This window comes from Diceros bicornis, chromosome 9 (genome assembly GCF_020826845.1).
Source record: "Diceros bicornis minor isolate mBicDic1 chromosome 9, mDicBic1.mat.cur, whole genome shotgun sequence".
NCBI lineage: Eukaryota > Metazoa > Chordata > Mammalia > Perissodactyla > Rhinocerotidae > Diceros > Diceros bicornis.
In genome coordinates this window covers 36,462,553-36,489,731 of record NC_080748.1, presented here as the reverse complement: position 1 = coordinate 36,489,731, position 27,179 = coordinate 36,462,553, and the positions used below count along the sequence as shown (strand labels likewise).

Sequence of the window (27,179 nt, the reverse complement as noted above, 5' to 3'; positions counted from 1 at the left end):
AGGTGACCACAAAATGGGCTAATACTATTTTGTTGTTTAATATAAAGGCATCAAGATATTTCCCCACTTCTTTCTCATCATATGTGAGTATGAAGATTCAATCATAAAGTGACTCTCCCTTTTCTGAGAATAATACTGGTTAAAAATAAACAAAACACCACAAAATTTTTTAAAATCTTGCCTTATTATTATGCAGATACAATATTTTAATATGTATGAATATTTTCATAAATTTGTGTGTATCTTTTTGTGCAACAAGTCTTCAATAGTTGACACAAAAATGCCTAGGCAAAACTTGATATGTAGGGAAATATGATATGAAGAAATCTACATCTCACTCGTGTTAGTTCTCTTCATCAACACCCAATACAAAAATAACAAACACCTGCATAGATAAAAATATGACACTTCATCACAAAGGAGTAACTTTTTAGGCAATGTGTTAGTTTTACTTAAGATGTGTCCATTTTTATACTTGAGTACAACATGAAAAAATACCTATGGGGAATGTTCTGTAAAAGCATAGACAACCCATATTTTGTATGACTATATTTGTAAATATTTTAGATCAATTCGGTGCGAGTTATTTTCACTTGAATAGGACAGAGTATGATTAAATTGGTTTTGTTCTAAAAATGTATAGCTTCATTTATTTCCTGAACTCTGTCTATAATGATTTCTATTCTATTATCCCTGCTCTTCACTGACACCTATCATAATATAATCATATCCCACTAGTTTTGTTCTATTTCTTTTCTTACCTCCTCTTAATTACCCCTTTTGTACCCCTAGTCTATGGTCTCTGTGTCTCTAATACATAGAGGTACTAATTTCACAACCCCCAAGTCTTGTCAGGTTAAAGATTAATGAGCAGACTATACTCAGAGGCTTTGGAAAGGTTAAGCATAATTACAAATGGGTATTTTATGCAATGCTGGAGATGTGCAAGCTGTTTTTTAAAAAAGGGCAAGAAAAAAGGTAATGAAACTTATGGGATTCATGTCAACTATTGTATCTCAAAAAAAAGGTCTTGCTAAAATGAGAAATTAACATGCTAACTGAAAGAGATTGTTAAATTCTACTCTTTGTTTTATTCCCGATTAAAAGACACACACACACATACACACACACACACAACCATATGGTAGAAATTAGGTACAATCACAGGCCTGTATTACCATTGACCTTTAATTTTACCTTTTTTTCTTTATTATGAAAAGGTACTTTTTCATATTTAGAGAAAAAAATATGGTTTGAAATAAATACAGTAGGTGAGCATTGCTATTAGAAAAATTAAATAGCATTCAGAGAGGGAATATGTAGTTTCGACTTGAAATTTTATAGCTCACCATGAAAAGAGCTACTTTCCATGTAAAAATAACTTAAAGCTTCTTTAGAGGTTCAGTTACACAATTATTGTAAAATATAAGCTGAACATCTGGCCATCCCAGCACTATGGGGATGGTACTAGGATTATAGTAATTAAAAGAAATCCAGTCAGTGTTTTACTAATTATAAAGCGTTACCAGGGTTAAAACATTCATGTTTAAAAGTTAGAAAACTGTTGACCTAACTGGAGGTGCTTTTTCCCAAAATGTTTCAGAACAAGGGAATATGTTGGAATTAACTTAGTTCAAAAAGAAAAAAAAAAAAGGAGACTATTGATCTTTAAATGTTGAGTTGAAAAGTGAGAATTTTTTTTGTAGCAAAGAGATTAGACATTAATAATATTAATTCATTTCCTTTCAGAGTATTATTATTCAAGCCCCTATAAAGGGCAGCCCCTGCCGCCTGTCCACTCAGATTTCTCCACTCACTCCACTCAGTGACTTCGCAAATGTAGTCTCTCATACTTGCATCAATGTTTTTCTCTCTCTATCGAATAATTTCCATTGACATATGAACTTCAAGTTCATTTTTTTTTTTTTTTGGTGAGGAATATTGGCCCTGAACTAACATCTGTGTCCATCTTCCTCTATTTTGTATGTGGGACGACGCCACCACAGCATGGCTTTGATGAGCGGTGGGTTGGTCTGCACCCAGGACTTGAACCTGTGAACCCTGGGCCGCCGAAGCAGAGTGGGCGAACTTAACCACTTCACCACTGGGCCAGCCCCTAATTCCTTCCTCCTTGATACATTTCCTTCACTCGGCATCCAGGACATCCACAAGTAACTACCTGGTAGTTTTACGCCCACCTCCGTGGTTGCTCCATCTCATTCTCCTTGCTAGCTCCTAATATTTTTGAGTTCTTAATGTTGTTTAAGAATGCCCCAAAACAGTCCTTGAATATTTTCTCTCCTCTATCATAACTTTCTCCCTGGGTGAGTTAATCCAATCTCATGGCTTTAGATATCATTTATATGCTGATGACTGATAGGCAAGAATTTTTACTGTTGACCAAGTATCCACATTCTCCCTCACATTACCCAGATTCCTTGTAGTTAGGGGGGCCCAGTGGATTGGCCATTACCAATAGGTGATGTCTATCTCTTCTAGGCAAAGCATTTAGGAGCTGGTGTGAGATCCCCACTACGCACATGATGATGGCGATGATGACACATGGTGATGGTGAAGTCCTCATATTGAAATAGTGGAGTCCTGAGATGGAATCAACTTAGATGTTTGAGTCAAGTGCTTAGAAGTGAGATGCTCTGCGAAGAGTGTTTGGACACATAGTAGAGCTTGTTTGAGCAAGAAATAAAGGTTTTTTGCTTTAAGCGTGGGGTCAGCAAACTTTTTCGGCAAAATGACAGATGATAAATATTTTAAGCTTATAGGCCATACCATCTATTTTGCAACCACTCAATTCTATCATTATAGTCAGAAAGCAGCCATAGAAAACTGTAAATGAATGAGTGTGGCTGTGTCCCAATACACCTGCATTTACTGAAAAGGGTAGTAGGATGGATTTGGCCTACGGACCATTGTTTGCTGACTCCTGCTTTAAGCCACTGAGGTGTGGGGGTTTCTTTATTATCATGGCATATAGCCTGGTCTATAGTGATTAATACAACTTTCAAATTTACGTCTTCGTTCCAGACCTCCAGCCACATATATGACTGCCATAGGCTCTTTATTGCTCCCTTTTAATTTTTTTGTGTGTGTGTGTGAGGAAGATTAGCTCTAAGCTAACATCCGATGCCAATCCTCCTCTTTTTGCTGAGGAAGATTGGCCCTGGGTTAACATCCACCCCCATCTTCCTCTACTTTACACGGGATACTGCCACAGCACGGCTTGACAAGCCGTGCGTTGGTCCGGGCCTCGGATCCGAACCTGCGAAACCCGGGCCGACGACGAAGTGGAGTGCGTGAACTTAACCCTACACAACCGGGCCAGCCCCTAAAATTTTTTTTTACTCCATTCTCAACCCTGAATGTCAATATCATATTATCAAAAAATCTCAGATCATGTCACTCTTTTGCTCAAAATTCCACAATAGCTTTCTATCTATTTAACAAGTGTCTAAAATTGTTATAGTAGCCTTCAAATAAGCTAACCATTCATTCTAGTTTGCAAGGACAGTATCCAGATATAATCATTAAGCTCACCTCCTTCCACTTTCAAAAATGTAATAAGATGATGAGTTATATATAACCATAAAACTTATGAGGATTTGGTCCCTCACATCACCTCAATGACCTCATCTACTGCGATCTTCCCATCTTTCATATTTCTCCAGCCATATTGGCCTCCTAGCTATTTCTTAAATACACAAAACACCATTCAATTTTAGGACTTTTTTGCATATGCTATTCCCATTTCCTGGGATGCTCTTCTGTAGACATACACTTGGATTCCTCCTCACTTTCAGCACATCTTTCCACAAATGGTACATTCTCAATGTAGTGTTCCTCAATCTTCTTGTTTTAAATTGTACGTCATCCATTAATCTACTTTCTATCCACCTCTCTGATTTACTGATCATCATAACACTTATGACCATCTATGATATATGAGTATGATATAACGTCCTTACTTCATTTGTGAAGAATCTTTTCACACTGGAATGTACCTTCTATGAGGACAAAGTTTCCCCACCCCGAACCTACAGCAATGCCTTCATATAGTAGATGCTCTATAAATATTTTTTGAATGAATAACATCCATAATGAAAAGTAACTGTTTAGGTCCTAAAAAGGGTATTATTTCTTTTCAAGTTCAGTTACATTCAACTGACTTAAGAGATGATCTGTGTCTTAGCCTGGATCGCCTAGAACAGAGATTTAGGGAAGGATTAAGTGACAATACTTTATTTGAAAGGTCTAAGTCTTCAGTAAGAATGAGGAAAGAATCAAGTGGATGAGAATATTATGAAAAGCAATGCAAGGTGACGCATTACAAATGCTAGCCATCGCTTCACAATGAGCTGCTGAGAGACCCAGAAGTTGTTTCACAGGTGATTTTGCTCAGGCACATGGAACATCTCTTAAAAGACCAAATGGGGAAAGCCTGCCTTGGATTAGTCTACTAGAGGGAGAAAGGAGAGCAAATTCATGTACTCTCCTCACTCCTTTCTCAGGTTTCCCATTGGCCAAAGTTAGCTGCTTGGGGATTTAATGCCCCTGAACTTTCTGGTTGTATTATTTGGCTCTTCTGCAACTGTTTGGAAAGTCAGATCCTAAATCATACGGTTTTGTGTTTTATATAAGTTTGTTAATACTTCAAGGAGCCAAAGACATGAGTCTGCCTGGCCTCAGGCAGAGAAACTATGTGGACCAAGACAGGGTTGGGAGGTCAGGGTAGCTGCTGAGGAGGCAAGAGGTTGAATGTCTGAGAGTCAGGGAAGTCAAGAGAAAATTTGAGAGGGTACCTAGGATGTGTTTTTTATAACCATTTTTTTAATTGGTCAAATCCATATTTCATGGTCATAATTACTATATGCACTTCTTTTTCAGGGAAATACACACACAGGTTCCCCCCACTATCCAAAAGCTTTGAAATGGCATAAAGCAAAGAAGCAATTACCATTAATGTATACGGGAAAAACTTTTGAGCATTCCTAGACCCAAAAAATAACCTACCAAATCATACCAAATAACACTAACATATAGTAAAAGTAGGAATGATGTGACAAATACACAGCCCATATCAAGTAGAAATTACGTACGTACGGTGTAGTTTCACTTACCAGAATCCGGAAGACAGCGAGCACCCTGGAAGGCTGAGAGGTGGCGGTGGTGACGATGGTGTGTTAGGCTGGGTCATCGGAGGTTGGCATAGTGGGAGGCACAGGAGACTGGAATGTAGGAGAGAGGAAGAGGGTCATCTATTAACATGTCATCATCATCTGAATCCACCAAGGTAGGCAGGTTACTGATGTCTACACCCTCTACGTCTGCCTGCCTCAATGTCGAAGGGTGAGGTTCGTCGTCTGCTGTGGCTGCCGGAGCTGATGTGGAAGGCTTGAAATACGACAGCATGCTTGACTGTTCAGCCTCTGTACCGGCTCACTGCCAAACAAATGCTAAACGCTATTTTCACTTTTCCCCTTTTGTCATAAAAGCGAAAATCCTCTTCAGATTTCTTTCAGTTAGTGAAAACGGTAGTACTAAGGTATGTCTTGCATAAAAGTGAAGTGGAGTAAAGAGAACTTTCGGATAATGGAGGAAACCTGTATTGATTTTGTTTTCTTTCTTTTAATTAGTAATATAATGTTAATTTGTGGATAGATTATTAGGTAGCTACCTGGGCTGAATGTTCAGCTTTGAATAACAAATTATTAAAAAAAAAAAAAAAAAAAAAAAAGACGACATGCTAAAAGTATAGGAGAAAATGTTGTGTGTTTGGCATCTGACCTGTGGAGAAATCTTACAACACTGGAAAACTGACTTGCACAAGCTGCTCTATCAAAGGCTAAACTGTGTGTTGTGAGGGTGTGGTCAGGTAGATAGTGAATAACCAATTTCCATTATCAGCTACTCAGGAGATAATCGTCAATGTCAACTACCTGCCTTCCCAGAGAAAGTTGAGGTTCTGTCTTCATAACTACAGTGCTGGAATTGATGCTGGAACAATAGAGAGAACAAATTCTTTCCTTACTCTTCTGGAACGTGTGCTATTTAAGCTGCTTTCAGAGGTGTGTGTGCTCCTTTTCTCCTCATAACGTAAATTCCAAATTATCCTATCTTTACTAACTCAGTTTAGATATAACTCTGGATATAGAGCCTTCCTAAGAAAAATTAACTAGATTGCTTGATGGCTCGATATGCAAGTTCCCCTCAAACATGTTAAGTCCAAAGCAGAAGTTTTCCAACGTTCAAAATCCATACCTATTCAGTAAAAAAATTTTTCCTAACACCACCTGCTTCTGAATTAAAAACTTAATATTTTAGGGATATATGGAGGTTTGGTCTCCATGTTTTTAAGTAATGCCTCAGTAGTGATCACTCCATTGTTGACACTTGAAGAGATCCTAAACTTAAACCTGCAAATCTGTTTCACAAGACCACTACCAAAGCTAGACATTCAAGATCTTCGGGCATCAAATGGAGAGCTTTACACAATTTAGCTCTATTTTAAATAGCCTGGCAAGAGCAATTATAAAGTGTTCATGACACTATCTCATAATTTCAAAGTTAGATATTAAATTAATAAATATCACCTAGTTTTTACATTTTAAAGACAAAACTATTTAAAAACAAAAATTAGAACTTCTTCCTTCATCTCCAATTAACATAGTTTCTTTTCATGTTCTTATTAAGAAATGATGTGATGATCATGATTCCTTTGTTACTTCACTTATTTTATGGTTATTTAAGTAACACTATGAAAAGAGAAATAGGTAATAAAATTGATAAGGAGAAATGGTTTGGAAAACATTACCCACTTTATATCCAGATCAGAATGCATTTACCGAGACTTTCTTACTGAGGAGCCTTCAACACAAATGATATCTACAAAATTAACAACATAGGAGCAGAAATCAGTTAAGAAACTGTTTCTAAAGGCTTTCATAATCCCTATCCCTTAATTAAAAATCTTTTTCCTGGTTTTGCTATTGGTTGGGATTTTTGCTGATGTTTTCCAATGAATATTTCCACTAATGAAAAGGTCTTTATATTTAATAGCTGTAGAGATACAGCAAGATTCTGTCCATTAAAAGGAGTTATTTTCCTATTAATATGGAGTAGACTAATGACTGAAAAAGGAATATGACAAAGTCAAAATGAGAACAGGTTACTAAAAAATAAGGACAGCCTGAGGATTTGGGGCATGATCATTGGTGCAGCTTGGGTATCTATAGTACCTTGGAAGGTCATGTTCAAGCTTTGGGGTAGCAGAAAAGAACACGTCAGCATATATTAGCCATTTACGTATGTTATCTTATGTGGCCTTCCCAACAACCCGATCAGCATGATTTTCTCAAACATCACACAAAGAAATTAAGGCTCAGAAGGGTTTGGAAACTTGCCCCAAATCACACACATCAATAGTTCTCAAACTTCTGAGTGCAGTAGAATCACTTGCAGAGGTACTGAAAATCTAAATACCATCGTTTCATCCCCATATGCTTCCAGTTAAGTGTCTAGTCTGTGGTTTTCCTAACCTCTCCACTGTTTATCCTGAGTGTGAGAAACCCTCACTTAGACAGCAAGTGGCAGAGCCAGGATTCCAAATCTATATTCCTGTGTCCACAAAAGAACTCTCTAAGTCTCAAACAAAACCAGCATTGCATAGGAAATAAAATGGATATAGTTTATAATAATCAGTGTCTCTTCGTTTTGGCTTATTTGAACATTAACATTGGACATGACATTAATTAACTTTGGACATAGAACTTGTTTCCCTTCAAATGAAAGAGTAAGTTTTCTCTGAGCACTTATTTTAGGATTCTAGTCTATATATACCCTACCTATACTAATTAATTTGGTTACTGCTTTGCTATACATTTAAATTTAGGTAGTTCCAAAGTTTTGGCTGGTAGTAATATTGGAGATAAATAAAAAATGTGGTTATTGTTTTGTTAAGAGAAGTAGAAACAGCCATTGATGTGATTGCTTGCTCCAAGGAGGCTTCCAGGAGCTGAAGCTTTGAGGTTTTATGGTGTTACCTATTCCCCCACTGCACATATTGAATTCAATAGCACATAGATTTAGAAGCATGGCTAATCATCAACAGTAATGCGTGCATGCACTGTGGTCCAGTAAATCCTGCTATCAGAGCATTTTCTTTTCTCAGTAATTATTTATTAAATTGTAATAATTCCTTCCCTTCTTCAAAGGAGAAAGGGGACATGATTTTTTCAAAACATTAAAGTACTTAACTTCACGATCCCAAAATTGTTCAAGCTGAATTTGCAAATTTAAGTACATTTGGTTTAGCAAAGATAAATCAATGAATAAAATGAGAACAGATTCATATCACATTTTTATACTTTTTATACTATGCTAGAAGACAAATGTCATAAATTCTTTTTATTAAGAAGCAATAGTTTGTTTTAGTCTTCCTTTAAGTCAAAGACTTCCAGATTACAGAGTTCAGCCTTGCACTTATTTTCTATATCAACAAGCATTTATTGGACATACTATTAACAAGTGTTTCTACTAGGTATTTTGGGTCTTTCAAAGTTGAACAAGAAGTTATCCCATTCTCAGAAAGTTTACAACTCACAGCTTTAGCTCAATTTAGTGGAAAAGCAATAGCCAAACAATTAACTGAGAAACTAATTGCAAGCACCATCTGACAAAGGGTTATAACACATATCTAAGACAACTGATCCATCCATTTCACCATCAGAGACCAGAGCTGGGGCCGGTCAAGATATTGGGTGAGGATAAATAAGAGACAATGAAGGAATGGAGCAGACCAAAGGGCAGGCATGGAGACCAGGGCCTAGAAAATAATCAAGAAGATTTAGGAGCAGAAAAAGGAGAGGGACAAAGGAAAATGGTGGGCAAGGAATTAGTGTGGAAGGACAAAAAATAGAAAAGACTAATGTGCATAAAGAAAAGCATCTGTTTTAATGTAAAATGATGAAGAGCTTACTTCTAAAATATTAATATATGAGAAACTGATGTTCAGAGAAGCTGTACTGACAAATCCCAACAGAAAATAAAGCCGAAAAATATCCCAATTATTCAAGGAATTGATACTTCGATGAAGCAATCGTTTGCTGTTGATTGTCATGAATTGGTCTGCTTTCACAATTTAGTATGACAACTGGGAAGGGCAGTGGTCAGGAGATCTGGGTTCTAGTTCTGACCTGTCAATAGCTATCAAATGTGCATGTCACAACTCCTTTGAGTTTTAGTTTTCTCCTCTGTAGAAAGGTGCCAGACAAAAAACAGGTTGGGGGTAGACTGGCGTGAGGAGAGAGTTCAATTCCAAGATTCTGTGACATGGTAATACACACCGTAAGGATAGAATAGGATAAGAAAGTAGAGATACCCATAAGGGCATTGTGCACAGGCCGTACAGCAGGGAAGCAGAGAAAAAGGTTATCATGCAATAACTCATGGAGGAAGCAAGATTTAAAGCAGCGTCGTAACAGGACTCCTAACAGTTTAGGGGAAAATGCAAAGGAAAAGGCATGAGGAGAGACAAAGTGATGAAACATGTGCTTAGGCAATGGCAGTGCTTCAATTTGGCTTCAGAAGAGAGAAGTTATAGGCAGGTGGAAGAGAAAAAGCTAGCCAAGATGCAAAGAGTGGGCATGAGATGCATATCTTCTGGTTGACGGCCATGTAAGTTTTCTTTTTAACATAATCATATCTGTGATTTAGGGTAGTGTCTCACTTAGGTAACTCCAGTGTCAGCTCTTCTATACCAGACTTGTGGCCCCCTAGCCAATCAATCAAGCCTCTTTCCCACCAGCCTCTCTAAACCCATCTCAACACAAGTAGCTGTTACCATTACAAAAATATGGGCAGGAAAGTTGAACTCTCTTTTCTAGTCTTACTTTTGAGATATTAAGCTGGTCACTGAGGTAAAATGGAGCCAGAGGTGTATCCTTGGACTGGGAAGCTGGGAAATGGAAGGAAGTAAAAGATGAGACCCACTGCAGAGCCTTTGCCACCTGTAATGTGAGACAGGTAAGGGAATGGGAGGCCACCAACAGGACTCTGAGGCACCTGCCTGGAACCTTGCAAGACTGATAGTACCCATAAGGGAAAGGAGAAAGACTGTAGGAAGGAGCTGTGAGGAGCAATGTGATTAGGGCTTGTTGAAGTTAGATGTGAGCGGGGCATATTTATTGGAACTGGACCCTATGGTACGAGAAAGAGCCAAACAGACTAGAAAAAGAGCAAAGGTGTTTTAGATAGAAGTAAGAAATACAATCAAAGGTGGAAATTAGCTACTGTAAGTAGAGAATTGAAGACAGTAAACTGAGAAACACTCTTCCTAATGGGAAAGAGGGGGATGTGAGCTTGCCTAACAAGATGGAGCTGATTATGGGATGTCCTCTAGTCTCTTCCTCTTCTCCCAGGGCTTGACTGCCTTCCTTACTTATCATCATATTGAGGGTGGTCAGAGAAGCAGGAGTCCCTGCTTAAATAGCATGCAAAAGCAGGCAGACACAAAAAGCCAGCAGAAGTCAGAAGGACAAGAAGAATGTACCGCCAGGGAAGGCCATGCATAATTCCAGCCTGCCTAATTCCCTAGCCTTCGTTGAAGGATTAGTTGGTGGCATTTGTACTTGATATGTACAATGCCTGCTCAGTTATGCTTCAATAAAATATTCCACACTGTGCAAATAAAGCAGGCTTTGTGTGGGATACAAGGGAATTTTTCTGAGTGCTGCTGTTTTGGTCCCAGTTTTGTATTTAATCCTCACAATGTGTAACAAACGTGTGGCCCTTTCCAATGATTCTGCGATCAGCCTCTGCCATCACCGCCTTTGGAGACAAAGTCATTATGCTCAGTGACTCAGGTCCTTTTGCTCTCAATTTACAGAAAGGAAAAAGGGCTTCACCATACCTATGCAAGGGCTCACTATCCAAAAGCGTTCGCCTATTGAAGGTGCAGAAGCTGCCTCCCCCGTCATCTGACTCAAAGCCTCAGGACTCACTGAGGCCATCTCTGGACAATTCTGCTATATTAAAGCCCAGAAAAGGTATACCTTATGTTATAGCTTCTAATTAATTTTAATCTCCATACTTGAGTTTGTTTTGTTGGCAGGCCATGGAATAAATGTATAGAAACAATAGCAACTATAATTGATGTGCATCCACCAGCTAAGGTGGGTATATGGTGATGCTTAAATGTCAGAGCACTGAACTTATTTCTATCATGCCTTTTGTTTGGGAAATACAGTGAGGGGAAAAAAGCACTCATGCCATAGATCTCTGTGGTTGTGCCTGATGCTTCGAACATGGGTGATCTGGCTTCAGATGGTTTATAATGACAGACGTAAAGCGAGCTGCCCTGATACTGATCATCCCTATGGGAGATAAACTATAACGGGTCTCCTCGGGGTGGAAAATGAATAAATGGGTTTGAGTGCTATTTGCTAAAGCAAGGTCACCACGGCTGAATAGCAATTTAGAATGCATCACAGTCAAACAGACATTTGGTCCTTGGTTGTCTGTAATTTAGGGTATTACATTTGTAAGATACTGTTTTTAATTCACAGTTTTAATATAATTGTGTTTACTCAATTGGAGTTGTTGGACATTGTAATTTCTGAGTTCTAATCTGTTTTTTAAAAAGGCAGAGCAAGCATTGATTGTCCTCATTAAAGTTTGAACAGCAGCTATAAAAGCAGCATGATGGAGCTGAGCATCAACTTAATAAGAAAATAGAAGGGAAATGATGGAAGCAGGCGATGGAACAGGAAAAAAGCTTAAATTTTCACACCTGTTCTAAGCACCCTCGGGTTATTTGCTGTGGGGTAAAAGGGCCCTAAAAAATGAGTATGTGACAAGGTGAGGCATGGAAAGTTGCTGACAGCTAGAAGGATTCATCCTAAATATTCCAAAGGCAGCAATAGGGATAGCAGAGGTTCCTAGGGGTCTGTAAAAAGGAGAGATATTAGGGTAAATGTGTAGGAAAAGTGTCACAAAAGTTTAGAAACCTAGAAAAAAAGCAAGAAGGGAAAACACGTGCTGGTATCTGGAAAGAATCAGAGGATTGTGAAATAAATTTTAATTTGAAATGCTTTTCTTCTTTATCTTTTTCTTTAAACATTTTTATTTTATTTTATTATAACCTGGTGATTTGATGTTCTTCACCTTAAAAAAAATCTGAATTAGCAAGTGAAACAAAAACTGTTGTGGTCTATTGTGTTACTCTGCAATTAGACATGTGATTAGTCAATAGTCCAGGATGAATGGAATATTACAGCTCATAAAACGTTGGGGTCTCATGGACAGTTAATGGCCTTTGGAAAGAAATACTACTCAAGCTTCAAATTCCAGCTGAACTCTGTGTGCTATAAGGGCAGGAGAACTTAGACCAGATGAGTCCCTTTCACATGCACATGCCATGCTGTGTGGATCCGGCTGTGGAAGCTGTTTGCCAATCTTATCTTCAGAAACACATAGTCGGTGTTCAGCCAATAATGAATGTCAAAATAATACTTAGCTTCCCTTCGGGTGACTCAAAGGGCTTTGGCCAGAAAATAGGCATAATAACCTTTCTGGTACGTTTCTCATTAATTGTCCTTCAAACTGAGAGAGGCATTTTCAGAAGACAGTTTGCTTGTGCTGAAAGATTAGGGAGCAGTGAACAGTGTGAAAAGTACTGAATTGACAAGACCATTCTGAGTGATATACTGCACAAACGAAAATGAAAGTCCAATCTTGGCACTGGGATCCGCATAGGAATCCGTGAAAAGCCTCTGCACATCTATCACTATGTGAGAGGAAATAACTGCTATGGCATTTCTGAGCCCCACGTGCAAAATGAAGATTTACATATAATGAGTAGTACATGTTTCCCCTTTGTCCCTCTCTCCAATCAAACATCCAGCTCTAACCTGAGACCACAAAGAAAAATGCCCGTGAGTCTGGGATCAGAGAAGTGGGGATAGGAAGTGGACAACCCTTGTATGGATACACAGAATGAGCCCTCAAAGAAGGGTCACATACTGAAAGGGAGGAGTTGGCAAATATAGCTCCCATCTCAGTTTTGCCTGCATATCCTACTTCCCTTCTAGACAAAAGAAAGATGCTGATAGAGAGATAGTTGTGACAAAAATATCTCATCAGGGAAGTAGATGCCAGCTCTAGAGATGAAACACCACTTTGTATCTGGGAAAATGAGAGTGAGTAATGACTGGTAGGCAAATGTCTTGTGAAAGAAGCATGGTGGAGGTCCTTTAAGAGAGAATGGAATCTGGGCCAGTGGGGGAGAAAACAGAGACTAGCCTCAGAAAGTTGGAGTAGGACAGAACTGAGGCAATGAGATAATGACTTAGCAAAATCTTGAAAAAGTGTTTTTCCCAAACTCCCCATGCACGGGTAACTTAAAACAAGCTGTTAGTGATGATAAAAGAAGGCTTTCCAGAGGGGAATACATTTCACTGAACCCTCTGGATTCTTTGTTCCAAGAAAATGTTTAAAGAGTGTTTTCTTATAGATCCCAATATTCCCCTTCCTCCTTTATTACTGGGCTCTTGTTGTTTTATACTGATTTTAATGGGTTTTGGTTTTATTGTAACCATTGTTTTCTTTATTATAAATGGCCTGAAATTCTTTTTGGGCAACAACAGGGTTTAAATTAATAATAAATGCTTAAAATACCATCAGATCTTGGTACTCCCTAGGTTTTTCAAACTAGAGAAAACAGTGATTTAAAGAAAAATATATATATTACAAAAATATAAAGTATAAATATATGTGTGTATATACAAATATGTGTGTGTATATATAAATATATGTGAGTATATATAAATATATATGTGTGCATATATATATATATATATAGTATATGACAGGAAGGGGGTGGATGTGTGACTCAACAAAAAAGATTAGTTTCATGAATCAGTTGTTTGTTTAAGATTGACAACTGCCTTCACAGGAAGCTCACTTTGAGGGAATACATACAATGTACCTAGTAGAAATAAAAATTGGAAAAATGTTTGCAATGCTTCAGAGTCTCAGAATGAGAATGAAGACCAATAATGTAAAATTTTCAGAAGCAGAGCAAAAAATAGAGATATTGAGAGAAAAGCTGTCTCCACGTCAGTGAAAGAAAGCCCATGTGTGCTAAAATTTTCACTGACTATATACATTCTTCAGAAGCTTGTGGCATGAAACAGTTTCTTTACCATAGACATTATATAGAGGAGACTGTCTTTCACTTTGCCAAAGTAAACAAATCAATGATGAAAAGAAAATATGTGAAAAAATAATGATAAGAAATAGAGAGAATAACCCTGCTATAACACTAACTCCGTAAGCTCACTATAAGCCAAGCATTTTTATGTACTTCAAGGAGCATTTACTCATTAAATCCCCCACTACCTTGTGAGGAAGGCCCCAGAGGTTATGTTGTTTGTCCCAGGCTGTGCACCTCATCAGTGGCAGAGCCAGGATTCAAACTCTGGCTACCTGATCTAGAGCTCACCTTTGCCATAAAGTAATATCTGAAGGAATGAGTAGAAAGGGGAAATGTACACAATGGAGAAACAGAACGGTCTTCTAACAGTCTTTTCTAACAAAGTTCATGAATGGAAAAGCTTATGAAGGAAATAATGTTGAGAAGATTATGAGTGAAATATGCAGTTATACTTCTTGGAGCACCCAATTTATTAATCAATATTCATTGAATACTGAATATTTTTAAGACACACTGCCAGCTGCTGGGGAAGATACAGGAAATTTGTCTACTTGTTGTTGACTTCATCTCTTTCCATGCGATCCTTCAGTGGTTCCCCGATGCTTCAGAAAAAAATGTGAATCCTTAGTTTGACACTAAAGCTCTTCATGGTCTAGCTTCACTTACTGATAGTGCTCTTGTGGCTTGTTCTCAAGCCATTCTGAGATAGCCACATATCATCTCTCATGTCTTGGTGAATTTCCATAGGCTGTTCCCTCTGACAAGAACTCTCCTCCACATGTCATTCCTACCACCTTTTGGCCTGGCTAAAAGAAGATCCTTTAAAATCCCATTCAAACATATTTTGTGAAGTCTTGTTTGATTAAATGCAGATCTGAATTAGGTATCCCTCCTTTTTGTTCTCACAGCCTTCCACATTATCATTTTCAGTTTATTTTTCTCTTCCACTAAAATTTAAGGTTTTTTTCAATCAGGAATTATATCTTTCATCTCTTTTTCCCTGCACTAAGCTTAGCCATAGGAGCCATATAAAAATATTTGGATTAATTAACAGAAGAATGACAGATTTTAAATAGTGAATATATGCAACACATATAATAGATAATTATCAAATTTTAAAAAGAAATAGAAAATCAAGAGAAGGCAAATAATATGGCAGTATTTGATTTGTTCTTGAAATCCCCTTTGTCATTTCATAAAGGATTTGAAGCATCTTACAAAAAATGTTTCAATACAAAAGACAAAATATACAGTTAAGGGACTCATTACAAAGGGGAAATAATCACATCTTGGGTGGATAAGCACACTAAGAAAGCATTCCATATTGTATTATAGAAGAGTTGGGGGTGAGGGTCCACAAATATAGTTTCTAGTGAGAAAAGCATGATCTGTTACCAGATTCGCAGGGGCCATAATATGAAATCAAATAAGTTTTTCAGTAGAAGCAGAGCTGTTCTTGATTGGTAAACCTGGGGGAAATTTCTTCCTTGGTCTCTCATAAAGAGGACTCTGTGTGATAAAGAACTCAATGTTTTCAATGCTTCCTTACACTTCCTATAATGAATTTCACATAGCTGTTTCAAATAAAGTCTTTCAATGTAGGTCAGTGACCCAGCACTAAAGCAAAATTCAGTAAAAGTAAACCTAAGAGAGGTCAAAACAGTACTGTCCAACACAGTATAATATAGTATAACACAGTATAACTTTGATGGTTGGACTTGATCCAAAGGCAACAGTCAGGACAGCCAGAAAGGCATATGTTGCGTTTCCTTCAGGAAATTTTCCAAAAATATTATATCTCACAATGGGTATTTAATAACAATCTGACAGCAGGAATTTCAAGATTACATTATTTGGCAAGAATCGAGAGAAGAGAACTTCTGTTTTTCTGATCAAAGCACATGCATACGCATTGCCAATCAATTGAGAAGAGTACATATCAAGTAAGGAGTCTAATGAAGATTTATGCCTGAATGGATGGCCAACCAACCATTTTAGAGAAGTACACCTTGTGAAGTTTTTAATTTTTTTCCTTAGAAATTAGTCCCGAGTCTATACCAGGAAATGGATAATTGAGCAATTGATGGCAAAAGTTCTAGGACAAGGCATCATCAACGTCACTTTACTTTGAAAGTTTCTTAAAGCTAGTATTATCCATAAACATCCACAGTCCTAAAGAAAAAAAATGTGTGTGAGTCTGTGTTTCAGCAAAGTCCACAGGGAATTTCTAATAGAAAACAATCTGTCTTCCTGGTACATCCTTCAAGATGAATGAGTTGCAAATAAAATCCTGTCTATTTGGGAATTATGTTTGAAAGAATATCTGCAAAATGAATTGATTTTATTTTAAAGCATCTGAATTTATCTCCATTATCAGAAGTATATAGAAAGTGATGAAAGATTCTCTCTTACCACTAAGAACACTGGGGATGTGCAGCTCTCTGGCCTTTGGGAAAAGCAGTAGCCCAAGTTCAGAGAGTAATAAGTACAGCCGACGTTCAAGATGAGAGTAATAGGTACAGCTTTTAGAAGCAAAGCACATGTAACCAGGGGAATGTCCACAAAAAGATGGTAAAAGAGATGTGACAGGAGTTTATCAGAGCCCCAAGAGTGGCTGCTACATTTGGATTATCATCACTATTTTACTGATACGAAAACAACAAGACTTTTCTAACCAAGCTCACATGATTAGTTAAGTGGTAGTGCCAGGACCAGAGTTCAAGTGCAGTGAAGATTTATTGGTTGCTTTCTCAGTGTCTATTCCCTCCTTCCTGACTTACCAAGACTCGCACTTTCTCAAATATACAGATGAGATGGGCTATAACTGGTCAAAGCCAATCAGTATATCCCAATTCTCTAGCAATAGTGATTGGTTCAGTATTGAACACAATGAGCTACAAGAGAAGTAACCTCTCTGTACTAGGCAGAATTATAGGATGGCCCTACAATCTCTGTCTTTTGCCATGATTATGTTATACTACACAGTCATATGTAGCAAGGAATTAAGGTTACTAATTAGGTGAACTTTAAGTAGGGAGATTATCTAGGTGGACCTAACTTAATCACTTAAGTCCTTTAAAAGCAAAAAGTTTTCCGGCCAGCCCAGTGGCGCAAGCAGTTAAGTGCGCGCGCTCCGCTGCGGCAGCCCAGGGTTCACCGGTTTGGATTCCAGGCGCGCACCGACACACCGCTTGTCAAGCCATGCTGTGGCGGTGTCCCATATAAAGTAGAGGAAGATGGGCATGGATATTAGCCCAGGGCCGATCTTCCTCACAAACAAAAAAAAAAACAAAAGCAAAAAGTTTTCTCAAGCTGGCAGCAGAAAAGGAAATCAGAGAAGCATAAAAAGGATTTGCCATGTTGTTGCTAGCCTGACGACGGAGGGGGCGACATGGTAAGAAATGTGGGTAGACTCTAAGAGGATGAGACTAGCTGACATCCAGCAAGGAAATGGAACCTCAAGCCCTTTAACCATACAGAACTGAATTCTTCCAACAAGAAGCAGCTCAGAAATCATTTTCCCTAGCATCTCCAGATGAGAACTCAGTCCAGCTAACATCTCAATTTCAGCCTTGTAAAACCCAGAGCAGAGAACCCAGCTACATCATGTGGGACATCTGACTTATAGAAACTGTGAGATAGTAAATTTCCATTATTTAATCCATTAAGTCTGTGGAAATTTCTTACACAACAATAGAAAACTAACTAAGTTTCTAGATGTAAATGAGAAAGCTCCAAATGCTCCGGCAGCCACCTGTCAAACGTGAGGGGACAGTCTGCCAAGAACTGCATCAACACTACAGAAAAAGAGAAAAGAAACAGAAAAAGAGAAAGCACAACTTCGGTGTCTGCGCAACCTGATCAAATCTTCATTGATACTTGCATACTTTTGGACTTTTTGGTAAAAGAGTCAATAAATCCATTTGTTGCTTATAGAATCTGAGTTAGGTCTTCTGTTGCTTATACTCAAAAATACTCCATTGGGTTCACCAATTTCTTGATTCCTAGATTACAGTGACTCTGTCCACAATGATGTTGGCTAGAAAGTAGAAGCCTTTTCCTTGGGTTTCATAGTTTCCATGAACCTCTGATTTAATGCAATAACTATTATAAATATGTGAAATAAAGTAGAGAAAAAGAGAAATAGGGTAAAATATGGAGTATTTCAACAGAGAAGTATGAACTAAAAGAATGCAAATTAAAATTCTAATTTTGAATTTAGATATCTGAAATGCTGACTCTATTGGATGACTTAACAGCATACAGGATGAAGCAAAAGAATCAGCTTACTCAAAGACTGATCAAAAGAAGTTATACAAGATTGAAGAAAAAAGAGAAAAAACTAATGTACAATATATGCAGGAGACTGTATCAGAGTGACACTATCAAACGATCTAGCACACGTATAACTGTAGTCCCAGAAGGAGACGAGACAGAAAACTATTCAGAAGAAATATTTGAAGAGATAATGCCTGAGAAAACTCCAAATTTAATAAATAAAATCAATCCACACATTCAAGAAGTTCAGCAAATCCCAAAGAGGTTAAAATTTTCAAAAAGATTATATCTAGACACATTTGAGTAAAACTGTTAATAAATAAAAATAAATAGAAAAGCTTATATGCATCCAAAGATAAATAATACACATTACATGAAAGAAAACAGCTGATTTGTCATCGGAAAAATGGAAGATAGAAAATAATGGAACATCTTTTCAGTGTTGAAAAGGAGAAAACCCTTGAATTCTAAATCCCTCAAAAAATCCTTCAAAATGATGACAAAATAATGGGAAAAAACAATAATCTTGATGGATTATTGGTGAGAATACAAAATTGCATCACTACTTAAAAAACAGTTTAGTATTTTCTTAAAATTTAAAATTATATATCTTACTAGGGAAATGAAAACATATGTCCCCCCCAAAATTTTCACATGAATTTTCATAGTAGCATTATTTACAACAGCCAATAAGTAGAAATAACCCAAATGTCAGTCAACTGGTAAATGGATTTCAAAAATAAGTGGTATACCCAAACAATGGAATACTATAGAGTAACAAAAAATAATGAAATACTGATATACACTACTCATTAAAGAAACTTATAAAGCATTATGCCAAGGGAGTGAAGCCAAACATAAAAACCACATATTGCATAGTTATATTTATATGAAATGTCTAGAAGAGGCAAAGTTATAGAAACAGATAGTAATGATTGCCTAGGGCTGGGTGTGGGAATGGTGATTAGCTGTAAATGGGCATGAGGGATTTTATCTGGATGAATATATTCAATATACATATATTGGTATATATATTCAATAGAAATAAATGCATATGTCCACACAAAGTCTTTTATAAGAATGTTCATAATGGCCTTATTCATAATATTGCCAAATTGTAAACAAACGTCCATCAATAGTAGATTAAATAAGTTAACTTGTAAAATTCACCACTCATAAATAAAAAGGAGCAACAATGTGCTCCAATGTGGATAAACTTCAAACCATTATGTTGAGTAAAAGAAGTCAAACACAAAAAGAATACATACTGCATAGTTCTGTTTATGTCAAGTTCAAGAACGGGTAGTATTAAAATTATTGTGACATCTGTCAGAATAGTGGTCACTTCTGGGAGAGGGTATTGAAAAGATAGGGGGCGATAGGAGTTTTCATACAAGTGTAAATATACGTCAAAATCCATCTTGTTGTCCGTTTAAGATGTGAACATTTTACCATGTATAAATTATAAGTTAATTATACCTTAATAAAGTACATTCAATATGAAAGCACAAAGTAGCTGATAGGGCCAATTATTTGTTGAAAATAGATCAATAAACAATTTTTACCAGTGTAGAAAAAACTACTTGCCTCTATATAACCATCTAATTTAAAACCAGCTTCAAATAATTAAGATGCTGAGAAAAACCCGACAGTAAAATATAATTTTTAAAAGAATAATTAATTTTTAAAGGAATCAAAACATATCCCTATTTTAGAGGACAGACGTTCTGAAAATCATAACCCTTAAGTTTCTACTGGATTCAATTTTACATAAGTCTTAGTATCCAGAAATCAATAATGACTTCTTCTAGAGTGGCACATAACTAGTTCTTTTCCACTGTGCCAAAATCTAACAAACTATAAATAATAGTTGGAAATTAAATTAAGCTGAAAGTATAGACATAAATAAGCAATAAATGCCAATATTTTCACCAAGAAATTACAAAATACATTGCCAACAAAGCATAAAAGGGAGAAGTGATCATCTACATATTTCTCGTTTTTTAAAAAAATTAAAAACGTTTGAGATTGTAAGAAGCAACAAAGTTCATTTTAGCAACTGACTCAACAGGAAATGTCTCAGGTGAAATTTTATACCAGGGTGCTGTGTGATATCATAAAGTAAACAATGGCCTCAAAAATACTTCTGCAACAAATATAGTAACAATGTATTTTCTGTAGTGCTCTCTGATAAAGGCTGAAAATATGACATTACCAGACACACTCCCAATAGCAATTCTGTAAGGGCTTAAGATAAATATCATCCAAGAATACTGACTTTCTGATCTCAAGGTAGAATTTAGACTATCTAGAGGAGCAGAAGCCAGCATATCCATTTCACCTGCATGTAGAAATAACAAAATAGAAAGAAATGATGCTCTATTTTTAGGGATGTCACTTTAAGATAGCACAGAAGAAATTATATGAGTTATATGAAGTGTATTTATGTGCAAATAACCCAGTTCTGGAACTGAACAAAAACTTCAATATAGCTACTAAAATAAATGGAATATACTGTGTTCTCATATCGTCAGCAAAAGTACATATTATCTCTTTCTGGATTTCTGAGGTTCCTTGAACTATTTTCAAACAAGCAAGTAGTTGTCATGGTCTAGAAATGTAACAATTGCAAATTGCTATGCCTTTTGAAGTACAAAATGAATTCTAGTCTCAGTCTTTTGACAAGAGATTCTGCCTTTACTATATTGACCACATTAATAATTTTAGGAAGGAGTCAACATTCTCTGTTCATATAGAAAGGATTTGAGAGAAGGAGACAAGAGGTGTTTCCCTCTCACTCTCACGCCTTATGTTATAGTACAATGTCTAAGAATGGTGCTTACCAAATGGAATCTGTGCTTTCGGGATCTATAGATTATATGTTCTCTCTCTAACAGATTGCCTATAATTTCAGATGACACTTTCTTATGTTCCTCTTCAAAATAGGGAAATGGAAGCTGCTACACATACTGGCAGAAAATCTTGACAATCTAGTCATGTCTTACGGCACAGATGCACATGAAGCCTGTAAGCTCTGTGATTCTCGGTGTCTATGTGTATCTGTGCCTTTGTGTGAATAACTGTGTATGTGTAAACAGTTTCTTGCTTGAGTAGCTATGATCATAAAACCCCTACAGAATGTTAGCTGATATCAATAGCTCAACACACCTGAACTATTCAATGAGGTAGTATTTTGTGAAGAAAATAAGATTTTATTCTAAATGTGTAATCCTTACTTTTTTGTCACTGAGTATTTTCCATGTTATACTGTAAGTGCTCAAGTTGTGTCTTCTATATATATTTACTCAGATGATAAATGTAATTTTGACAATTATTGCTTTCTCTCAAGAAAGGTCAGATGGATTACAGAATATTCTATAAAAATATAGCAGCATTATTTTCTATCCAACATAAAGTATATCTAAGTTTGGTAATCATTATAAAACTTTATATTTGTTCCCCTTTGAGAGAAGACACAACCTCTCACACAAAAAATGAAATACCACTGAATTTACTTGCAATATTAGCTAAATCATGAAAGATACCTTTATCATCCCTCATTTCCAAAGCATGGTTAGCAGTTCAGCTATTATAGTTCTCTTTTCTGACCTCTATCAGAAGACAGTTAAAGAACAATAGCCATTCCATAGAATGGGCTGCATAAATACAAATATTGGTATCATGGCAGTCATAATTCCAGAGTTTTAATTGATTTTAAGAATCACCACAGAGAAGTCTAGAACGCCAACTAGAAAACTCACTGAAGATAAGGTATTGTCACTATAATTCCCTTTGCTCTAAAGTGTATGTTAAAGTCATGTTAGATATATCATGAGGAAAAACTGAAATTAGTTGTCTTCACGAATCCAGGGCTATTATGAAAAGATAATAAAAACACATACATGCATATTATGGATATAATTACATAAAACCAATGAAAATATTTCATAAAATTTTAACAGAGATCATTTTAACTATGAAAACTAAAAATGCAATGTATATAAACTATTAAACGATGGTTTGTAGTAGGCAGAGAAGAAAAGTATATCATTAAATATTCATAACCCTGTACCAAGGATGAAACAAACCACACAAATTGAGTATATATGTCTTCATAAACTATAGTTCTGGTAACTTGTGTTTTTTTATTAGAAAATTATACTATATTCCAAAGTGCTTTATGAAGCATCTAATTAAAATACTGTGGTAAACGAATATATGCAGGCAAACCACTATCCACAGTCATGAATTAGTTGCAAGTATGTCAATTAACTGGTGGTAAGAGTCAGAGAAGAAATAAAGACTAAACAAGAACTATTTAAGAACTATGATAAGAAGAAAAATGAAATCAATGTATAAAGCACTGTATTTTAATAATGAATTAAAATTATTCATTCTTAAACATACAATTATTTATTTCACTTTAATAAATACCATTTATGTTTTTGAAAGGCTTCAGATTTTGGAGAAACTGACTTGTACCAAATCCAAATAATAAAATAATACTCCCATATCCTATTCTATAAATTTGGAAATTGTAGAACTGCAAACACTTGATATCTCCAAAAATTAGAGCTGTACTAGTTTTTTTTTTTTTTTTTTGGGAGGAAGATCAGCCCTGAGCTAACATCCATGCCAATCCTCCTCTTTGTGCTGAGGAAGACGGGCCCTGAGCTAACATCTATTGCCAATCCTCCTCCTTTTTTACCCCTTTTCTCCCCAAAGCCCCAGTAGATAGTTGTACATCATAGTTGCACATCATAGTTGCACATCCCTCTAGTTGCTGTATGTGGGACGCCGCCTCAGCATGGCCGGACAAGCGGTGCATTGGTGCACGCCCAGATCCAAACCCAGGCCACCAGTAGTGGAGCGCACGCACTTAACCACTAAGCCACGGGGCCAGCCCCTGTACTAGTTTTTTAACAGCTTTTTTAAAAGCTATATACACAACAATAAAGTGCACATTCTTAAAGTTTACAATTTGATAAGATTTGACACATGTAAACCCTGTAAAACCATCCCTGCAATCATGATATGAACATATTTACTATCCACAAAAGTTTCTTAATGTCCCTATGTAATCCTTCCCTCATGCCACTACCCAGGCAGCTACCGATTTGTCACTATAGATTAGTCTGCGTGTTCTACAAATTTATCTAAACAGAATCACAAAGCATATACTCTTTTTTTTCAGATTCATTATGCTGCTGTTTGCATAGATAGATTGTTTTTGTTTTGTTTTGCTTTTGCTATGTAACCCTGCATGTATGGGTATACCACAACTTGTTTATCCATCTACCTGCTGTGGACATTTGGATTTTTTCTAGTTTTTAGTTATTGCAAATAAAGCTGCTATTAATGTGTGTTCAAATCTTTGTATGGACATAGGATTTCATTTCTCTAGCGTAAATATCTAGGAGCAGAATAGCTGGTTCATATGGAAGGTTATGTTGAACATTTTGAGAACTGCCAAACTGTTTTTTAAAGTAAGTGTACCATTTTACTTTCTCATCAGCATTATATGAGAGTTCTAGTTGTTCTGTTATTGCAAATAAACCTACTACAATGCTTAAAATTAAAAAGTCTGGTGGCCATAACAATTGTTGACAACTATGTAGAACAACTATGAGCTGGGGTAGTGTGTCCATTTCATTTATGCTGCCAAACTTTTGCCATCAGGTTATTCAATATATTCCTTTATTTTCCCTTTAATATTCGTAGATTCTAATACTATCACCTTTCTCATTCCTTATATCGGTAATTTGTTGTCTTTTTTCCTTCTCTCTTTTCCTAATCTTTTGCTAGAGTTTTATAAGTTTTACCGATCTTTTCAAAGAACCAGCTTTCAGTTTCATTGATATTTCTCTATAGTTTGCCTGCTTCTATTTCAGTATCTCTAGCCCTGGCAATACTTTTTCCTATTAAATATATTTCATCTGATATTAATATAGTTTCTGCAGCTTTCTTTTGATTAGTGTTCAAATGGTATATCTTTTTTTATCTATCTATGTTTATGCTATTTGTGTCTGTATAGAGTGTGTTTTTTTGTACACAGCTTTTTATCCAGTTTATAATTTCTGACTTTTCATTGGGGTTTTTTAATTTGGTAGCTTTTTATCTTTGTTACCTTTTCCTTTCTTTCTACCTTTATTTGAATTGAGGTTTTTTTTTTTTTTGGGGGGGGGGAAGGATTAGTGTTAGTCCTTCTTTAAATGTTTGGTAGATTTCACTTGTGAGGCCATCTGGTCCAGGATTTTCCTTTGTTGTGAGCTTTTTGATTACTGATTCAATCTCCTTACTAGTTATTGGCCTATTGAATTGAGTATTTTTTTAAATTCTATTTTGTCTCCTTTGTGGTTTATTATCTATAATCTTTGTTTTGTTATTTTAGTTGTAGCTTTAGTATGCATAGTTTACATTTTTAATTTAGCACTCTATCCTCATTGTATTATATCAGTCTGCATATAACACAAGAACTTTACAATAATATACTTCCATTTCTCCAGTCCAGATCTTTGTGCTTCTACTGTCATCTGTTTTATGCTTACATAGGCTATAAACTCCATAATACATTGTTATGATTTTTGTTTATACTGAAATCTGCATTTTAAAGATATTTAAAGATAAGAAGTAATGTATATATTTACCTACATAGTTAACCATTGTCAGAATTCTTTTTTACTATGTGTATATGTAGATTACAATCCACTCTCATTTCTTTCTGCTTAAATGACTTCCTTTAACATTTCTTGCAGAGCATGTCTGATAGACATGAATTATTTCAGCTTTTATGCCTGAAAATGTCTTCATTTTGTCTTTGTTTTTGGAATATATTTTTTCTGGATATGAAATTTTAGGTTGACAGATTTTTTTTCTTTCAGTACTTTAAAATATGGTTCTATTGTTTTTCCCTTGTATTGTTTCAACATGAAATTTGTTGGCATTCTTATATTTGTTTCACTACATAGCATTCATGTCTTAAAATAAATATATTTAAAATATATCAAATACACACTTAATATTATAAATTATATATACACACACACACATTATCCTCTCTCCTATTCTCCAAATAATTAGATTGCTTTGTCTTGACCCACAGCTCATAGATGCTTTGGGATTTTGTTTTTTATTGTTATTCTGTTTTCTCTGTATATTATATTTGCATAGTTTCTTTTGTTATGTCTGCAACCTCACTAATCTTTTTGTTTTCCACAGTATCTACTTTGTCCTAAATTCCATCCAGTATATTTTCACCTCCAGATGTTTGATTAGGGTCTTTATGATTTTTAATCTTCCATTTCTCCTGCAAACTTTTGAACATATGAAATTCAGGTATAATGACTGTTTTAATGTCTTTGTTTGCTACTTCTAACATCTGTATTAGTTCTGTGTCAGTTTTAAAGGACTAATCTTTTTCCTTATTGTGAATCATATTTTCTACCTGCCTTGCTTGTCTGGTAATTTCTGATTGCCAGATATTGTGAATTTCACTTTTTTTGTATGTGAGGGATATGTTTGTTTTCTGTAAATATTCTTGATCTTTGTTTAGGAATGCAATTCAGTCACTTGGAAACAGTTGATCCTTCTGAAAATTTCTTTAAGGTTGGTTAGGGAGGACCAGAGCAGTGCTCAGCCTCAGTGACCTACCCAATTCCCCACAAATAATGAGGTTTCTAGTCTAGCTGGTGGGAATGGGAACTATTCCCAGTCCTGTGTGAGCACAGGGCACTGTTTCCTCCTATTCTTTCTGATGTGTTTTGCCCTCAGCCTTGCGTAAATTCCTCACAAGCATCTGCTAATCAGTACTCTGTTGAATACTCAAGTACGACTCTCTGGAGATCTCTGGAGTGTACGTATAGCTTTCTATTACTCTCCAGTGCTCTGGTCTGTAAATCCTAGCTTCCTCATGCTCCTCAGACTCTGAACTCTCTGTTCTTAACTTCTGGATTCTTCCAGGCTCCACTTGGATTGTCTCTGTGTGCCTGCCACATCCTGAAAATGCTCTCAAATCAGCAAACTGTAGGACCTCATTTTTTTTCCATCTCTCTACTATCACTGTCTTTTATTGCCTGAAGTCCAGCAACTTGAAAATCATGGTTTCATGTATTTCTTCCATTTTTTAATTGCTTTAGAAGGGAGGATAAATCTGATCTCTTTACTCCATCTTGACCAGAAGTGGAAATCTCATTATGTTTTGTGGATTTTAGCAGTGATAGTGGAGAAGACGAGGATCTAGCTTTTACATATACGTATATAGTGGAGCGATCAGAAATTTTCCCATTAGATGTTGGAGTGAAGAAAATGAAACCATAACTGGCTTACATATGCTTTATCAAACTAGTTGATTATTTTCTTTGAAAAAACTTATTCTGGGTTTTTTGTCTCCTGGTTCTGCTTTTTAGGCCATTCTGAATTTCTCTGCTTCCAGAAGATTGATCATTTTGATTCAAAGGATCTTGTTATGTCACTCACAAAGAAAAAAAATCTTCCGGTATTCTTTTAAAGGTTTTTAAAATTTTATTCTTGTTTGTTTTGTTTTGCTTCCATAATCTGACTTTTCAGATTGCGCAAACTAAAACAAATGGTCATTAGGAGGCGTTTTCAGGCTCCTATAGTGTATTTAATTTCTAATATCAGTTTTAGTTTCTTTGTCTAAAAATGAGTGTATTTCTAA

The 27,179-nt window shown here is 36.1% G+C and overlaps 1 long non-coding RNA gene across 1 annotated transcript in view; it reads right to left on the bottom strand.

Moving 5' to 3' along the window:
• The window catches only part of LOC131410247 (uncharacterized), a 136,290-nt gene that overhangs the window by 11,181 nt on the left and 97,930 nt on the right, over positions 1–27,179 (bottom strand). The window contains exon 2 of the long non-coding RNA XR_009221198.1: positions 5,133–5,240. This is a non-coding gene — a long non-coding RNA (uncharacterized LOC131410247). The remainder of the gene's footprint in view (positions 1–5,132; positions 5,241–27,179) is intronic.